Here is an 18,694-nt window from a genome sequence, read left to right as displayed (position 1 = left end):
CCATCTTTGAATACTTTTAAGGGCTTCTGTGAGCCCGTGTAGCTGATGAGCTATTGGAGATGCACCTTCACGCCCGAGAGGCAACGAAGCCTGTGACTGTTGTTTGGCAGCCTTCTCAGCCACCCCAGAACTGATCTCTACTGATGAGCGATATTATCCCGAAACACGAGCCGTGTCTAGAGATACTGGAAATACCAAGTACTTACTTGCACCAACCTTGGTGAAACACTTACAAACTTTTTCCTAACTCTTCAAGTCATACGAACTGCATGTACCAGAAAGCAAAGGGGCGATCCGGCGGAGAGGTTAGGAGTGTGCTCCAATCTTTGAATACTTTTAAGAGCTCCCCTGAGCCCCCGTAGCTGATGAGCTACTGTAGATGCACCTTCGCGCCCGTGAGGCAACGAAGCCTGTGACTGTTGTTTGGCAGCCTTCTCAGCCACCCCAGAACTGATCTCTACTGATGAGGGATATTATCCCGAAACACGAGCCGTGTCTAGAGATACTGGAAATACCAAGTACTTACTTGCAACAACCTTGGTGAAACACTTACAAACTTTTTCCTAACTCTTCAAGTCATACGAACTGCATGTACCAGAATGCAAAATGCGATCCGGCGGAGAGGTTAGGAGTGTGCTCCCATCTTTGAATACTTTTAAGGGCTCCCGTGAGCCCCCGTAGCTGACGAGCTATTAGAGATGCACCTTCGCGCCCAAGAGGCAACGAAGCCTGTGACTGTTGTTTGGCAGCCTTCTCAGCCACCCCAGAACTGATCTCTACTGATGAGGGATATTATCCCGAAACACTAGCCGTGTCTAGAGATACTGGAAATACCAAGTACTTACTTGCACCAACCTTGGTGAAACACAAACTTTTTCCTAACTCTTCAAGTCATACAAACTGCATGTACCAGAATGCAAAGGGGCGATCCAGCAGAGAAGTTAGAAGTGTGCTCTCATTATTGAATACTTTTATGGCCTCCCGTGAGCCCCTGTAGCTGACGAGCTATTGGAGATGCACCTTCGCGCCCGAGAGGCAACAAAGCCTGTGACTGTAGTTTGGCAGCCTTCTCAGCCACCCCAGAACTGATCTCTACTGATGAGGGATATTATTCCAAAACACGAGCCGTGTCTAGAGATACTGGAAATACCAAGTACTTACTTGCACCAACCTTGGTGAAACACTTACAAACTTTTTTCTGACTCTTCAAGTCATACGAACTGCATGTACCAGAATGCAAAGGGGTATTCCGGTGGAGAGGTTAGGAGTGTGCTCCCATCTTTGAATACTTTTAAGGGCTTCCGTGAGCCCCCGTAGCTGACGAGCTATTGGAGATGCACCTTCGCGCCCGAGAGGCAACGAAGCCTGTGACTGTTGTTTGGCAGCCTTCTCAGCCACCCCAGAACTGATCTCTACTGATGAGGGATATTATCCCGAAACACTAGCCGTGTCTAGAGATACTGGAAATACCAAGTACTTACTTGCACCAACCTTGGTGAAACACTTACAAACTTTTTCCTAACTCTTTAAGTCATACAAACTGCATGTACCAGAATGCAAAGGGGCGATCCGGCGGAGAGGTTAGGATTGTGCTCCCATTATTGAATACTTTTATGGCCTCCCGTGAGCCCCCGTAGCTGACGAGCTATTGGAGATGCACCTTCGCGCCCGAGAGGCAACGAAGCCTGTGACTGTTGTTTGGGAGCCTTCTCAGCCACCCCAAAACTGATCTCTACTGATGAGGGATATTATTCTGAAACACGAGCCGTGTCTAGAGATACTGGAAATACCAAGTACTTACTTGCACCAACCTTGGTGAAACACTTACAAACATTTTCCTAACTCTTCAAGTCATATAAACTGCATGTACCAGAATGCAAAGGGGCGATCCGACGGAGAGGTTAAGAGTGTGCTCCCATCTTTGAATACTTTTAAGGGCTTCTGTGAGCCCGCGTAGCTGACGAGCTATTGGAGATGCACCTTCGCGCCCGAGAGGCAACGAAGCCTGTGACTGTTGTTTGGCAGCCTTCTCAGCCACCCCAGAACTGATCTCTACTGATGAGGGATATTATCCCGAAACACTAGCCGTGTCTAGAGATACTGGAAATACCAAGTACTTACTTGCACCAACCTTGGTGAAACACTTACAAACTTTTTCCTAACTCTTCAAGTCATACAAACTGCATGTACCAGAATGCAAAGGGGCGATCCGGCGGAGAGGTTAGGATTGTGCTCCCATTATTGAATACTTTTATGGCCTCCCGTGAGCCCCCGTAGCTGACGAGCTATTGGAGATGCACCTTCGCGCCCGAGAGGCAACGAAGCCTGTGACTGTTGTTTGGGAGCCTTCTCAGCCACCCCAAAACTGATCTCTACTGATGAGGGATATTATTCTGAAACACGAGCCGTGTCTAGAGATACTGGAAATACCAAGTACTTACTTGCACCAACCATGGTGAAACACTTACAAACTTTTTCCTAACTCTTCAAGTCATACGAACTGCATGTGCCAGAATGCAAAGGGGCTATCCGGCAGAGAGGTTAGGAGTGTGCTCCCATCTTTGAATACTTTTAAGGCTCCTGTGAGCCCCCGTAGCTGACGAGCTATTGATGATGCACCTTCTCGCACGAGAGGCAACGAAGCCTGTGACTGTTGTTTGGCAGCCTTCTCAGCCACCCCAGAATTGATCTCTACTGATGAGGGATATTATCCCAAAACACGAGCCTTGTCTAGAGATACTGGAAATACCAAGTACTTACTTGCACCAACCTTGGTGAAACACTTACTAACTTTTTCCTAACTCGTCAAGTCATACGAACTGCATGTACCAGAATGCAAAGGGGCGATCCGGCGGGGAGGTTAGGAGTGTGCTCCCATCTTTGAATACTTTTAAGGGCTTCTGTGAGCCCGTGTAGCTGATGAGCTATTGGAGATGCACCTTCACGCCCGAGAGGCAACGAAGCCTGTGACTGTTGTTTGGCAGCCTTCTCAGCCACCCCAGAACTGATCTCTACTGATGAGGGATATTATCCCGAAACACGAGCCATGTCTAGAGATACTGGAAATACCAAGTACTTACTTGCACCAACCTTGGTGAAACACTTACAAACTTTTTCCTAACTCTTCAAGTCATACGAACTGCATGTACCAGAATGCAAAGGGGCGATCCGGCGGAGAGGTTAGGAGTGTGCTCCCATCTTTGAATACTTTTAAGAGCTCCCCTGAGCCCCCGTAGCTGATGAGCTACTGTAGATGCACCTTCGCGTCCGTGAGGCAACGAAGCCTGTGACTGTTGTTTGGCAGACTTCTCAGCAACCCCAGAACTGATCTCTACTGATGAGGGATATTATCCCGAAACACGAGCCGTGTCTAGAGATACTGGAAATACCAAGTACTTACTTGCACCAACCTTGGTGAAACACTTACAAACTTTTTCCTAACTCTTCAAGTTATACGAACTGCATGTACGAGAATGCAAAGGGGCAATCCGGTGGAGAGGTTAGGAGTGTGCTCCCATTATTGAATACTTTTATGGCCTCCCGTGAGCCCCCGTAGCTGACGAGCTATTGGAGATGCACCTTCGCGCCCGAGAGGCAACGAAGCCTGTGACTGTTGTTTGGCAGCCTTCTCAGCCACCCCAGAACTGATCTCTACTGATGAGGGATATTATCCCAAAACACGAGCCGTGTCTAGAGATACTGGAAATACCAAGCACTTACTTGCACCAACCTTGGTGAAACACTCACTAACTTTTTCCTAACTCGTCAAGTCATACGAACTGCATGTACCAGAATGCAAAGGGGCGATCCGGCGGGGAGGTTAGGAGTGTGCTCCCATCTTTGAATACTTTTAAGGGCTTCTGTGAGCCCGTGTAGCTGATGAGCTATTGGAGATGCACCTTCACGCCCGAGAGGCAACGAAGCCTGTGACTGTTGTTTGGCAGCCTTCTCAGCCACCCCAGAACTGATCTCTACTGATGAGCGATATTATCCCGAAACACGAGCCGTGTCTAGAGATACTGGAAATACCAAGTACTTACTTGCACCAACCTTGGTGAAACACTTACAAACTTTTTCCTAACTCTTCAAGTCATACGAACTGCATGTACCAGAAAGCAAAGGGGCGATCCGGCGGAGAGGTTAGGAGTGTGCTCCCATCTTTGAATACTTTTAAGAGCTCCCCTGAGCCCCCGTAGCTGATGAGCTACTGTAGATGCACCTTCGCGCCCGAGAGGCAACGAAGCCTGTGACTGTTGTTTGGGAGCCTTCTCAGCCACCCCAAAACTGATCTCTACTGATGAGGGATATTATTCTGAAACACGAGCCGTGTCTAGAGATACTGGAAATACCAAGTACTTACTTGCACCAACCTTGGTGAAACACTTACAAACTTTTTCCTAACTCTTCAAGTCATACGAACTGCATGTACCAGAAAGCAAAGGGGCGATCCGGCGGAGAGGTTAGGAGTGTGCTCCCATCTTTGAATACTTTTAAGAGCTCCCCTGAGCCCCCGTAGCTGATGAGCTACTGTAGATGCACCTTCGCGCCTGTGAGGCAACGAAGCCTGTGACTGTTGTTTGGCAGCCTTCTCAGCCACCCCAGAACTGATCTCTACTGATGAGGGATATTATCCCGAAACACGAGCCATGTCTAGAGATACTGGAAATACCAAGTACTTACTTGCACCAACCTTGGTGAAACACTTACAAACTTTTTCCTAACTCTTCAAGTCATTCGAACTGCATGTACCAGAATGCAAAGGGGCGATCCGGCGGAGAGGTTAGGAGTGTGCTCCCATCTTTGAATACTTTTAAGAGCTCCCCTGAGCCCCCGTAGCTGATGAGCTACTGTAGATGCACCTTCGCGCCCGTGAGGCAACGAAGCCTGTGACTGTTGTTTGGCAGCCTTCTCAGCCACCCCAGAACTGATCTCTACTGATGAGGGATATTATCCCGAAACACTAGCCGTGTCTAGAGATACTGGAAATACCAAGTACTTACTTGCACCAACCTTGGTGAAACACAAACTTTTTCCTAACTCTTCAAGTCATACAAACTGCATGTACCAGAATGCAAAGGGGCGATCCGGCGGAGAAGTTAGGAGTGTGCTCTCATTATTGAATACTTTTATGGCCTCCCGTGAGCCCCTGTAGCTGACGAGCTATTGGAGATGCACCTTCGCGCCCGAGAGGCAACAAAGCCTGTGACTGTAGTTTGGCAGCCTTCTCAGCCACCCCAGAACTGATCTCTACTGATGAGGGATATTATTCCAAAACACGAGCCGTGTCTAGAGATACTGGAAATACCAAGTACTTACTTGCACCAACCTTGGTGAAACACTTACAAACTTTTTTCTGACTCTTCAAGTCATACGAACTGCATGTACCAGAATGCAAAGGGGTATTCCGGTGGAGAGGTTAGGAGTGTGCTCCCATCTTTGAATACTTTTAAGGGCTTCCGTGAGCCCCCGTAGCTGACGAGCTATTGGAGATGCACCTTCGCGCCCGAGAGGCAACGAAGCCTGTGACTGTTGTTTGGCAGCCTTCTCAGCCACCCCAGAACTGATCTCTACTGATGAGGGATATTATCCCGAAACACTAGCCGTGTCTAGAGATACTGGAAATACCAAGTACTTACTTGCACCAACCTTGGTGAAACACTTACAAACTTTTTCCTAACTCTTTAAGTCATACAAACTGCATGTACCAGAATGCAAAGGGGCGATCCGGCGGAGAGGTTAGGATTGTGCTCCCATTATTGAATACTTTTATGGCCTCCCGTGAGCCCCCGTAGCTGACGAGCTATTGGAGATGCACCTTCGCGCCCGAGAGGCAACGAAGCCTGTGACTGTTGTTTGGGAGCCTTCTCAGCCACCCCAAAACTGATCTCTACTGATGAGGGATATTATTCTGAAACACGAGCCGTGTCTAGAGATACTGGAAATACCAAGTACTTACTTGCACCAACCTTGGTGAAACACTTACAAACATTTTCCTAACTCTTCAAGTCATATAAACTGCATGTACCAGAATGCAAAGGGGCGATCCGACGGAGAGGTTAAGAGTGTGCTCCCATCTTTGAATACTTTTAAGGGCTTCTGTGAGCCCGCGTAGCTGACGAGCTATTGGAGATGCACCTTCGCGCCCGAGAGGCAACGAAGCCTGTGACTGTTGTTTGGCAGCCTTCTCAGCCACCCCAGAACTGATCTCTACTGATGAGGGATATTATCCCGAAACACTAGCCGTGTCTAGAGATACTGGAAATACCAAGTACTTACTTGCACCAACCTTGGTGAAACACTTACAAACTTTTTCCTAACTCTTCAAGTCATACAAACTGCATGTACCAGAATGCAAAGGGGCGATCCGGCGGAGAGGTTAGGATTGTGCTCCCATTATTGAATACTTTTATGGCCTCCCGTGAGCCCCCGTAGCTGACGAGCTATTGGAGATGCACCTTCGCGCCCGAGAGGCAACGAAGCCTGTGACTGTTGTTTGGGAGCCTTCTCAGCCACCCCAAAACTGATCTCTACTGATGAGGGATATTATTCTGAAACACGAGCCGTGTCTAGAGATACTGGAAATACCAAGTACTTACTTGCACCAACCTTGGTGAAACACTTACAAACTTTTTCCTAACTCTTCAAGTCATATAAACTGCATGTACCAGAATGCAAAGGGGCGATCCGACGGAGAGGTTAAGAGTGTGCTCCCATCTTTGAATACTTTTAAGGGCTTCTGTGAGCCCGCGTAGCTGACGAGCTATTGGAGATGCACCTTCGTGCCCGAGAGGCAACAAAGCCTGTGACTGTTGGTTGGCAGCCTTCTCAGCCATCCCAGAACTGATCTCTACTGATGAGGGATATTATCCCGAAACACGAGCCGTGTCTAGAGATTCTGGAAATACCAAGTACTTACTTGCACCAACCATGGTGAAACACTTACAAACTTTTTCCTAACTCTTCAAGTCATACGAACTGCATGTACCAGAATGCAAAGGGGCTATCCGGCGGAGAGGTTAGGAGTGTGCTCCCATCTTTGAATACTTTTAAGGCTCCTGTGAGCCCCCGTAGCTGACGAGCTATTGATGATGCACCTTCTCGCACGAGAGGCAACGAAGCCTGTGACTGTTATTTGGCAGCCTTCTCAGCCACCCCAGAATTGATCTCTACTGATGAGGGATATTATCCCGAAACACGAGCCATGTCTAGAGATACTGGAAATACCAAGCACTTACTTGCACCAACCTTGGTGAAACACTTACAAACTTTTTCCTAACTCTTCAAGTCATACGAACTGCATGTACCAGAATGCAAAGGGGCGATCCGGCGGAGAGGTTAGGAGTGTGCTCCCATCTTTGAATACTTTTAAGAGCTCCCCTGAGCCCCCGTAGCTGATGAGCTACTGTAGATGCACCTTCGCGTCCGTGAGGCAACGAAGCCTGTGACTGTTGTTTGGCAGACTTCTCAGCAACCCCAGAACTGATCTCTACTGATGAGGGATATTATCCCGAAACACGAGCCGTGTCTAGAGATACTGGAAATACCAAGTACTTACTTGCACCAACCTTGGTGAAACACTTACAAACTTTTTCCTAACTCTTCAAGTTATACGAACTGCATGTACGAGAATGCAAAGGGGCAATCCGGTGGAGAGGTTAGGAGTGTGCTCCCATTATTGAATACTATTATGGCCTCCCGTGAGCCCCCGTAGCTGACGAGCTATTGGAGATGCACCTTCGCGCCCGAGAGGCAACGAAGCCTGTGACTGTTGTTTGGCAGCCTTCTCAGCCACCCCAGAACTGATCTCTACTGATGAGGGATATTATCCCAAAACACGAGCCGTGTCTAGAGATACTGGAAATACCAAGCACTTACTTGCACCAACCTTGGTGAAACACTTACTAACTTTTTCCTAACTCGTCAAGTCATACGAACTGCATGTACCAGAATGCAAAGGGGCGATCCGGCGGGGAGGTTAGGAGTGTGCTCCCATCTTTGAATACTTTTAAGGGCTTCTGTGAGCCCGTGTAGCTGATGAGCTATTGGAGATGCACCTTCACGCCCGAGAGGCAACGAAGCCTGTGACTGTTGTTTGGCAGCCTTCTCAGCCACCCCAGAACTGATCTCTACTGATGAGCGATATTATCCCGAAACACGAGCCGTGTCTAGAGATACTGGAAATACCAAGTACTTACTTGCACCAACCTTGGTGAAACACTTACAAACTTTTTCCTAACTCTTCAAGTCATACGAACTGCATGTACCAGAAAGCAAAGGGGCGATCCGGCGGAGAGGTTAGGAGTGTGCTCCCATCTTTGAATACTTTTAAGAGCTCCCCTGAGCCCCCGTAGCTGATGAGCTACTGTAGATGCACCTTCGCGCCTGTGAGGCAACGAAGCCTGTGACTGTTGTTTGGCAGCCTTCTCAGCCACCCCAGAACTGATCTCTACTGATGAGGGATATTATCCCGAAACACGAGCCATGTCTAGAGATACTGGAAATACCAAGTACTTACTTGCACCAACCTTGGTGAAACACTTACAAACTTTTTCCTAACTCTTCAAGTCATACGAACTGCATGTACCAGAATGCAAAGGGGCGATCCGGCGGAGAGGTTAGGAGTGTGCTCCCATCTTTGAATACTTTTAAGAGCTCCCCTGAGCCCCCGTAGCTGATGAGCTACTGTAGATGCACCTTCGAGCCCGTGAGGCAACGAAGCCTGTGACTGTTGTTTGGCAGACTTCTCAGCAACCCCAGAACTGATCTCTACTGATGAGGGATATTATCCCGAAACACGAGCCGTGTCTAGAGATACTGGAAATACCAAGTACTTACTTGCACCAACCTTGGTGAAACACTTACAAACTTTTTCCTAACTCTTCAAGTTATACGAACTGCATGTACGAGAATGCAAAGGGGCAATCCGGTGGAGAGGTTAGGAGTGTGCTCCCATTATTGAATACTTTTATGGCCTCCCGTGAGCCCCCGTAGCTGACGAGCTATTGGAGATGCACCTTCGCGCCCGAGAGGCAACGAAGCCTGTGACTGTTGTTTGGCAGCCTTCTCAGCCACCCCAGAACTGATCTCTACTGATGAGGGATATTATCCCAAAACACGAGCCGTGTCTAGAGATACTGGAAATACCAAGCACTTACTTGCACCAACCTTGGTGAAACACTTACTAACTTTTTCCTAACTCGTCAAGTCATACGAACTGCATGTACCAGAATGCAAAGGGGCGATCCGGCGGGGAGGTTAGGAGTGTGCTCCCATCTTTGAATACTTTTAAGGGCTTCTGTGAGCCCGTGTAGCTGATGAGCTATTGGAGATGCACCTTCACGCCCGAGAGGCAACGAAGCCTGTGACTGTTGTTTGGCAGCCTTCTCAGCCACCCCAGAACTGATCTCTACTGATGAGCGATATTATCCCGAAACACGAGCCGTGTCTAGAGATACTGGAAATACCAAGTACTTACTTGCACCAACCTTGGTGAAACACTTACAAACTTTTTCCTAACTCTTCAAGTCATACGAACTGCATGTACCAGAAAGCAAAGGGGCGATCCGGCGGAGAGGTTAGGAGTGTGCTCCCATCTTTGAATACTTTTAAGAGCTCCCCTGAGCCCCCGTAGCTGATGAGCTACTGTAGATGCACCTTCGCGCCTGTGAGGCAACGAAGCCTGTGACTGTTGTTTGGCAGCCTTCTCAGCCACCCCAGAACTGATCTCTACTGATGAGGGATATTATCCCGAAACACGAGCCGTGTCTAGAGATACTGGAAATACCAAGTACTTACTTGCAACAACCTTGGTGAAACACTTACAAACTTTTTCCTAACTCTTCAAGTCATACAAACTGCATGTACCAGAATGCAAAATGCGATCCGGCGGAGAGGTTAGGAGTGTGCTCCCATCTTTGAATACTTTTAAGGGCTCCCGTGAGCCCCCGTAGCTGACGAGCTATTAGAGATGCACCTTCGCGCCCAAGAGGCAACGAAGCCTGTGACTGTTGTTTGGCAGCCTTCTCAGCCACCCCAGAACTGATCTCTACTGATGAGGGATATTATCCCGAAACACTAGCCGTGTCTAGAGATACTGGAAATACCAAGTACTTACTTGCACCAACCTTGGTGAAACACTTACAAACTTTTTCCTAACTCTTCAAGTCATACAAACTGCATGTACCAGAATGCAAAGGGGCGATCCGGCGGAGAAGTTAGGAGTGTGCTCTCATTATTGAATACTTTTATGGCCTCCCGTGAGCCCCTGTAGCTGACGAGCTATTGGAGATGCACCTTCGCGCCCGAGAGGCAACAAAGCCTGTGACTGTAGTTTGGCAGCCTTCTCAGCCACCCCAGAACTGATCTCTACTGATGAGGGATATTATTCCAAAACACGAGCCGTGTCTAGAGATACTGGAAATACCAAGTACTTACTTGCACCAACCTTGGTGAAACACTTACAAACATTTTCCTAACTCTTCAAGTCATATAAACTGCATGTACCAGAATGCAAAGGGGCGATCCGACGGAGAGGTTAAGAGTGTGCTCCCATCTTTGAATACTTTTAAGGGCTTCTGTGAGCCCGCGTAGCTGACGAGCTATTGGAGATGCACCTTCGCGCCCGAGAGGCAACGAAGCCTGTGACTGTTGTTTGGCAGCCTTCTCAGCCACCCCAGAACTGATCTCTACTGATGAGGGATATTATCCCGAAACACTAGCCGTGTCTAGAGATACTGGAAATACCAAGTACTTACTTGCACCAACCTTGGTGAAACACTTACAAACTTTTTCCTAACTCTTCAAGTCATACAAACTGCATGTACCAGAATGCAAAGGGGCGATCCGGCGGAGAGGTTAGGATTGTGCTCCCATTATTGAATACTTTTATGGCCTCCCGTGAGCCCCCGTAGCTGACGAGCTATTGGAGATGCACCTTCGCGCCCGAGAGGCAACGAAGCCTGTGACTGTTGTTTGGGAGCCTTCTCAGCCACCCCAAAACTGATCTCTACTGATGAGGGATATTATTCTGAAACACGAGCCGTGTCTAGAGATACTGGAAATACCAAGTACTTACTTGCACCAACCTTGGTGAAACACTTACAAACTTTTTCCTAACTCTTCAAGTCATATAAACTGTATGTACCAGAATGCAAAGGGGCGATCCGACGGAGAGGTTAAGAGTGTGCTCCCATCTTTGAATACTTTTAAGGGCTTCTGTGAGCCCGCGTAGCTGACGAGCTATTGGAGATGCACCTTCGTGCCCGAGAGGCAACAAAGCCTGTGACTGTTGGTTGGCAGCCTTCTCAGACATCCCAGAACTGATCTCTACTGATGAGGGATATTATCCCGAAACACGAGCCGTGTCTAGAGATTCTGGAAATACCAAGTACTTACTTGCACCAACCATGGTGAAACACTTACAAACTTTTTCCTAACTCTTCAAGTCATACAAACTGCATGTACCAGAATGCAAAGGGGCGATCCGACGGAGAGGTTAAGAGTGTGCTCCCATCTTTGAATACTTTTAAGGGCTTCTGTGAGCCCGCGTAGCTGACGAGCTATCGGAGATGCACCTTCGCGCCCGAGAGGCAACAAAGCCTGTGACTGTTGGTTGGCAGCCTTCTCAGCCATCCCAGAACTGATCTCTACTGATGAGGGATTTTATCCCGAAACACAAGCCGTGTCTAGAGATACTGGAAATACCAAGCACTTACTTGCACCAACCTTGGTGAAACACTTACTAACTTTTTCCTAACTCGTCAAGTCATACGAACTGCATGTACCAGAATGCAAAGGGGCGATCCGGCGGGGAGGTTAGGAGTGTGCTCCCATCTTTGAATACTTTTAAGGGCTTCTGTGAGCCCGTGTAGCTGATGAGCTATTGGAGATGCACCTTCACGCCCGAGAGGCAACGAAGCCTGTGACTGTTGTTTGGCAGCCTTCTCAGCCACCCCAGAACTGATCTCTACTGATGAGCGATATTATCCCGAAACACGAGCCGTGTCTAGAGATACTGGAAATACCAAGTACTTACTTGCACCAATCTTGGTGAAACACTTACAAACTTTTTCCTAACTCTTCAAGTCATACGAACTGCATGTACCAGAAAGCAAAGGGGCGATCCGGCGGAGAGGTTAGGAGTGTGCTCCCATCTTTGAATACTTTTAAGAGCTCCCCTGAGCCCCCGTAGCTGATGAGCTACTGTAGATGCACCTTCGCGCCCGTGAGGCAACGAAGCCTGTGACTGTTGTTTGGCAGCCTTCTCAGCCACCCCAGAACTGATCTCTATTGATGAGGGATATTATCCCGAAACACGAGCCGTGTCTAGAGATACTGGAAATACCAAGTACTTACTTGCAACAACCTTGGTGAAACACTTACAAACTTTTTCCTAACTCTTCAAGTCATACGAACTGCATGTACCAGAATGCAAAATGCGATCCGGCGGAGAGGTTAGGAGTGTGCTCCCATCTTTGAATACTTTTAAGGGCTCCCGTGAGCCCCCGTAGCTGACGAGCTATTACAGATGCACCTTCGCGCCCAAGAGGCAACGAAGCCTGTGACTGTTGTTTGGCAGCCTTCTCAGCCACCCCAGAACTGATCTCTACTGATGAGGGATATTATCCCGAAACACTAGCCGTGTCTAGAGATACTGGAAATACCAAGTACTTACTTGCACCAACCTTGGTGAAACACTTACAAACTTTTTCCTAACTCTTCAAGTCATACAAACTGCATGTACCAGAATGCAAAGGGGCGATCCGGCGGAGAAGTTAGGAGTGTGCTCTCATTATTGAATACTTTTATGGCCTCCCGTGAGCCCCTGTAGCTGACGAGCTATTGGAGATGCACCTTCGCGCCCGAGAGGCAACAAAGCCTGTGACTGTAGTTTGGCAGCCTTCTCAGCCACCCCAGAACTGATCTCTACTGATGAGGGATATTATTCCAAAACACGAGCCGTGTCTAGAGATACTGGAAATACCAAGTACTTACTTGCACCAACCTTGGTGAAACACTTACAAACATTTTCCTAACTCTTCAAGTCATATAAACTGCATGTACCAGAATGCAAAGGGGCGATCCGACGGAGAGGTTAAGAGTGTGCTCCCATCTTTGAATACTTTTATGGGCTTCTGTGAGCCCGCGTAGCTGACGAGCTATTGGAGATGCACCTTCGCGCCCGAGATGCAACGAAGCCTGTGACTGTTGTTTGGCAGCCTTCTCAGCCACCCCAGAACTGATCTCTACTGATGAGGGATATTATCCCGAAACACTAGCCGTGTCTAGAGATACTGGAAATACCAAGTACTTACTTGCACCAACCTTGGTGAAACACTTACAAACTTTTTCCTAACTCTTCAAGTCATACAAACTGCATGTACCAGAATGCAAAGGGGCGATCCGGCGGAGAGGTTAGGATTGTTGTTAGACGGGGACCTGGAGGGTCGGCCGAGCACAGTGATCGCACAGACAGGTAACTTCCCCCCCACAGATGGACACCACACAAAGCTTATGGTAACACCTTTTATAGGCACTTCGGGTAGTAGAGTGGTACGATACAGGGCGATCAGGACACGATGATCCTCTCAATTCTAGTCTCTAGTAGGGGAAGGGGGTAGCGGGACAGTCTTGGTACCCACGGGTACGGGTGTGTAACGGTGATAGCTCACAATCCTCGAGCTCGGTGTTCGGAGGGGGTCAGACCGCGGCAGCGCCGGCAGGTCCCGAAGAGGTCGTAGGTGGCACGGGCCGCGGCAGCGCCAGCAGGTCCCAACGAGGATGAAGGTTACAACGGGCCGCGGCAGCGCCAGCAGGTCCCACGAGAATGCAGGTTGCAAAGGGCCGCGGCAGCGCCAGCAGGTCCCACGAGGATGAAGGTTCCAACGGGCCGCGGCAGCGCCAGCAGGTCCCACGAGAATGCAGGTTGCAGAGGGCCGCGGCAGCGCCAGCAGGTCCCACGAGGATGAAGGTTGCAGAGGGCCGCGGCAGCGCCAGCAGGCAGGACAATAGTTCACAAGGCAGGGCTGTGGCAGCGCCAACAGTCCGTCAAGGATGAGTTCGTCGCGGTGTCTCTCGACTCCAGGATACAACTGCCCTCCTGTCCTGGGGCCTCCTCAGTTATAGGTCTGGCGCCCTTTGATGTCCGGACCCTCGCTCTTGGAGGTCGGGAGGTCCGGGATGAGGGAGTCCAGACACCCAGCAGGGGGGTGGAGCCAGCGCCCGAGGAGGCTGGGGGTGCTCGGCACCTGTCGGGGGAGAGCCATCGACACTTCGTACTCCCATTGACCTGCCAAGTGGGCCGTTCACCTCCTGGGTGGAGGGTGGTGCCGGGATGTCGGGGCCTGGCCAGGCCCAGGGTTGGGGTCGGGCTGAGGCCGCACGGCCGCGTGGTGCCGTGTCCAAGATGGCGGCTGGGCCGGGCAATGGTGCTGACGGTGGCCCGGGCCCTGTCCTGCGGGGAGGGAGCGAGCCCTGCATGTGGCCTGTCCAACATGCGTCCCCCCCAGCTGAAGGCGGGGAGAGTCACCCATCTTCTTGGGGACTTTCCTCGTCGAGGCGGAAAAAGCGGGACAGGCCATCCGCGTTGGCGTGGTCTTGGCCGGGTCGATGTTCCACAGTGAAGTCCATCCCCTGCAGGGAGATGGACCAACGTAGTAGTTTCGGGTTTTCCCCCCGCATCTGCATGAGCCATTGCAGGGGTCGATGATCGGTCTGGACCCGGAAGTGGGTGCCGAAGAGATAAGGCCGGAGCTTTTTGAGGGCCCACACCACGGCGAAGGCCTCCCTCTCGATGGTGCTCCAGCGTCGTTCTCGGGCCAGGAGCCGTCTGCTGATGAAAGCCACTGGCTGGTCAAGCCCTTCGGAGTTCAGCTGGGAAAGGACTGCCCCAACGCCGTGGTCGGAGGCATCTGTTTGGACGATAAATTCCCGGCTGTAGTCGGGGGCCTGGAGCACCGGGGCGGAGCACATGGCGGCCTTCAGCTTCTCGAAGGCCGCTTGGCAGTCTGGGGTCCAGTTGACCTCCTTGGGTTGGTTTTTAGAGGTGAGTTCCGTGAGGGGCCCTACGATGCTGCCATAGTCCCTCACGAACCGTCGGTAGTAGCCGGTGAGTCCCAAGAAGGCGCGGACCTCGGTCTGGGTGATGGGGGACTGCCACGACTGGATGGCAGCGATCTTGAGTTGCAGAGGGGCCACCAGACCGCTTCCCACCTGGTGCCCGAGGTAGGTCACGGACCCCTGGCCAATTTGGCATTTGCTGGCCTTGATCGTGAGGCCAGCTCGTTGGAGGGCCTGTAGCACCTCTCGGAGGTGGTGGAGGTGGTCGGACCAGTGGTGGCTGTACACGGCGATATCGTCCAGGTAGGCGGCGCTGAATCCTTCGAGTCCTGCCAGGACCTGGTTTACTAGCCGCTGAAAGGTTGCTGGGGCATTCTTCATGCCGAATGGCATGACCTTGAAGTGATAGTGGCCATCCGGGGTAGAGAATGCCGATCGTTCTTGGGCCCGGGGTGTGAGACCGATCTGCCAGTAGCCCGCTGTCAGGTCGAAGATGCTGAGGTAGCGGGCAGCTCCCATGCGGTCGATTAGTTCATCTGCTCGGGGGATGGGGTGTGCGTCTGTTCTGGTGACCGCATTCAAGCCCCGGTAGTCGACGCAGAACCGGAGCTCCGGCGTGGTGCCGGGGGCGGCCGCTTTGGGGACCAGTACCACTGGGCTGGCCCAGAGGCTGTCTGAGGGCTCGATGACCCCGAGCGTGAGCATCTTGGCCACCTCCTCTTGGATGCAGGCCCGTACCCGATCTGGTACGCGGTAGGCCCGATGGCGGATAGGGGGACTGTCTCCCGTGTCCACGTCGTGTAAGCACCAGGGGGTGACCCCCGGGGTGAGGGAGAACAGGGTGGAGAACTGTAGCAGGAGGACTCGGCAGCCTTGGCGCTGTTCCAGGGTGAGGGCCTCCGAGAGTCGGACCCCGTCCACGGAGCCGTCCTTCTCCCGTGACCGTAGGAGGTCAGGGAGGGGTTCGGAGTCCTCCTCGGTTCCATTGTCGGTTGCCATCAAGAGGCTGAGCTCTGAGCGTACAAAGTGGGGTTTAAGTCTATTAGCGTGGAGGACCCGGAGAGGGTTTCGTGAAGATTCCATATCGATGAGATAGGTGACAGGGCTCTTGCGCTCGATTACTTTGAAGGGCCCCGTCCATTTGTCTTGCAGGGCGCATGGTTCGGTGGGAGACATTACCCACACTTGTTGACCAGGTTCAAATTCGATGGAGGATGCATTTCTATCGTACCACCTTTTCATGTCCTCCTGACTGGCCTCCAGGTTTGCTTTTGCCATCTCTCTGAACCTTCTGGTCTGGTTGCGGAGGGTTAGGAGGTACTTGAAAACATCTGGAGGGTTCTTTAGAGGGGGCATTTCCCAGCCTTCTTTGACTAGGCTGAGCGGGCCTCGCACCGGGTGTCCATACAAGAGTTCGAAAGGGCTGAAGCCGAGGGACTTCTGGGGGACTTCTCGGTAGGCAAAGAGAAGGCACGGTAGTAGCACGTCCCACTGGCGACGGAGGGGCTCTTCCAACCCCCCAATCATCCCTTTGAGCGTGCGGTTGAACCGCTCAACCAGTCCGTTCCCTTGAGGGTGATAGGGGGTCGTGAATCGGTAGGTGACCCCACACTGTTGCCAGAGGGACTTCATGTATTTTGAGATAAAGTTCGTACCCCTGTCGCTGACGACTTCTCGGGGGAAGCCCACTCGAGAGAAGATCCCCATCAAGGCTCGACCCACTACTGGGGCTGTTATCGTACGAAGGGGGACCGCCTCAGGATAGCGGGTAGCGTGATCCACCAGGACCAGGATGAAGCGATGTCCCTGTGCTGTTCGGGGGTCCAGGGGCCCCACAATGTCTATTCCCACCCTTTCGAACGGGGTGGTCACCACGGGGAATGGTTGTAGGGGTGCCTTGAGTTTGCGGCTGCTCTTCCCACTGGCCTGGCAGGTCGGGCAGGACCGGCAATGGTTGGATACATCGTTCCTCATTTTGGGCCAAAAAAAGTGAGTCACCAGGCGGTGGTAGGTCTTGTCTTGGCCCAGGTGCCCGGCCAGGGGGACATCGTGGGCTAGGGTCAACAGGAAGTCTCTGAAGTGGAGGGGCACCACCAGCACTCGCCCGGCCCCCAGTTCTGCGATTTTCTGTTCGCTGTACAAGAGATCATTGTCCCAATAAACCCAGTGGGCCCCGGTGGTGTCTCCTTGGCTCTGGGCGAGCGCTTGCTGTCGCAATCCCTCGAGGGAGGGGCAGGTCTTTTGCTCCTGCCGGAATTGTTCCTGGGTGGGCCCCCCTTCTTGACGCCACTGAGCCAGGTCGGGAAGCTCGGGGGGCTGTGTGGACCCCTCTGGGGTGGGGTCCGGGTGGTCGGTCTGGGGGAAGTCTTCTTCTGGAGTGATCGAGGGCGGAGGCGCTGCCCATTCGGGTTCTTCTGGTCTCGGGATGGTGCGGGTGGCCATGGACCGGGTGGTTACGCAGGCCCAGTCCGGGAGACCCAACATCCCCAGATGCTCTCTTCTTTCCACGGCGGCCCACGGGGAGCTCTCGAGATCGTTCCCCAGGAGGCAGTCTACGGGGGCATCGTCACGGACAGTTACTTTCAGCATGCCGGACACCCCTCCCCATTCGAAGGGGACGCAGGCCATCCGACACAGGCTCTCCGAGTTGTCTGCCGATCGGACGGGGCAAAGTACGTTTGGTAGGATTTGTTCTGGGGTCACCAGGTGACAGCGGACGGCCGTCACACTGGCCCCGGTGTCACGCAGGGCCTCGGCCTTGCGCCCATTGATGCTCACCCATTGGCTGTACTTCCGAGTGTTGGCGGGCAGGGGAGTCCGCGGGACCATGTCTCTTCCTCCCAGGCATGCCAGGGTCATGGCGGCGGGTTCCCACTCGAACTGCTCCGACTCATAGGTCTCCGTGTCTTCGGAGATTTGTTCTTCTCCCAGGGCGGCGGCCGCCATCTGGCGGGGCCCGGGGACCTGGTTCTTCGGGCAGGTCGGGTCACTGGCATAGTGGCCGACTCGCTGGCATCGATGACACGTCACGTTAGCTCGGAACCCCGGGCGCATCGGGGGGTTGCCCCGGCCTGCTGGAGCCGGGGTGGCGTTCGGGGGTGCGGCTGGGGCGGCGTCTCTGCCCCGGCCCGGGCCTCCTCCTCCTCCTCGGGGACGATGGTGACCTTGGTTGGTTCTGTTCTGCTCATTCGGCCCACTCCGGGCCACTCGGGTGCTCTCCCACCGGTCAGCCTCGGTGGCGAGCTGCCGGGGTTCAGTCAATTTACTGTCGAGGAGGTGCTGCCTGAGCTCGACGAAACAGTTGTTGGAGAGGTGCTCCCACACTATGAGATTGAAGAGTTGTTCGTAGGTGGTTACGTTGTTACCCTTGATCCACCCCTCGAAGGCTCGGCTGAAATAGTTCACGTATTCCAACCACGTCGTACCTGGGATCCGGGTGCAGTTGCGGAACCTCTGGCGGTACATTTCGGGTGTAAGTCCATATCGACTGAGGAGGGCGGCCTTCATGTGGTCATAGGACGTCATTTGATGGTCCGGAAGCTGCAGCAGGGCATCACGACCCTCGTTGATGAATCTCCCCCATAGACCGGCCCCCCAGTCACTTCGAGCGACCCGGTGGGCGGTCATGGCAATCTCA

Source organism: Lissotriton helveticus, chromosome 8 (genome assembly GCF_964261635.1).
Source record: "Lissotriton helveticus chromosome 8, aLisHel1.1, whole genome shotgun sequence".
NCBI classification, from domain to species: domain Eukaryota; kingdom Metazoa; phylum Chordata; class Amphibia; order Caudata; family Salamandridae; genus Lissotriton; species Lissotriton helveticus.
This window is presented reverse-complemented; position numbering follows the sequence as displayed.